The following is a 739-nucleotide window of genomic DNA, read 5'->3' on the forward strand; positions in this document are numbered from 1 at the left end:
AAAAGCTTACAGCACCTGGTATTCCCAGGCGGTCTCCCATCCAAGTACTGACCAGGCCCGACCCTGCTTAGCTTCCGAGATCAGACGAGATCGGGCGTGTTCAGGGTGGTATGGCCGTAAGCAAATATTGTGCCTACCAAAGGGCCTTTTAAAGATACTATATCACCACGCTTTGCTCTTTCGTCTATACAGGGAGCGCCTGCAGATTGCCAGACACACTCACAGCTTTTAAATGTCAAATCAGAATGTACAAAGTGGCTATAAGGATCACTAAATGTAGTGCAGTAAAAAGATTAATATTTACTGTTGAAATGTAGAATACGTTAGCATAAAATTGAAAAGAAATGATCGATGAGCTTAGGAATGATGAAAGCCATCATTTAACTGGATTTGTGTCATTTCTATACCGGCAAGTCATGATCTAGCTATTTCCTTCCCACCCTGTCGGTGTCCACTGAAAAAGCAGCAGCGCCCTCTGCTTTTTGTAAAGAGGAGTGAAAAAGCTTACAGCACCTGGTATTCCCAGGCGGTCTCCCATCCAAGTACTGACCAGGCCCGACCCTGCTTAGCTTCCGAGATCAGACGAGATCGGGCGTGTTCAGGGTGGTATGGCCGTAAGCAAATATTGTGCCTACCAAAGGGCCTTTTAAAGATACTATATCACCACGCTTTGCTCTTTCGTCTATACAGGGAGCGCCTGCAGATTTCCAGACACACTCACAGCTTTTAAATGTCAAAT

General features: G+C 45.5%; 2 non-coding genes across 2 annotated transcripts; both read right to left on the reverse strand.

The window, feature by feature from the left end:
- Positions 1 to 3: 3 nt before the first annotated feature.
- On the reverse strand, positions 4 to 122 carry LOC129115078 (5S ribosomal RNA). Its single transcript, XR_008532832.1, has one exon. It is a non-coding gene; the product is annotated as a 5S ribosomal RNA (ribosomal RNA).
- Positions 123 to 501: 379 nt separating this feature from the next.
- Positions 502 to 620, reverse strand: LOC129115079 (5S ribosomal RNA). The gene has a single exon (XR_008532833.1). It is a non-coding gene; the product is annotated as a 5S ribosomal RNA (ribosomal RNA).
- Between the last annotated feature and the right edge of the window lie 119 nt (positions 621 to 739).

The sequence above is a fragment of the Anoplopoma fimbria genome, unplaced genomic scaffold, assembly GCF_027596085.1.
Source record: "Anoplopoma fimbria isolate UVic2021 breed Golden Eagle Sablefish unplaced genomic scaffold, Afim_UVic_2022 Un_contig_1610_pilon_pilon, whole genome shotgun sequence".
NCBI lineage: Eukaryota > Metazoa > Chordata > Actinopteri > Perciformes > Anoplopomatidae > Anoplopoma > Anoplopoma fimbria.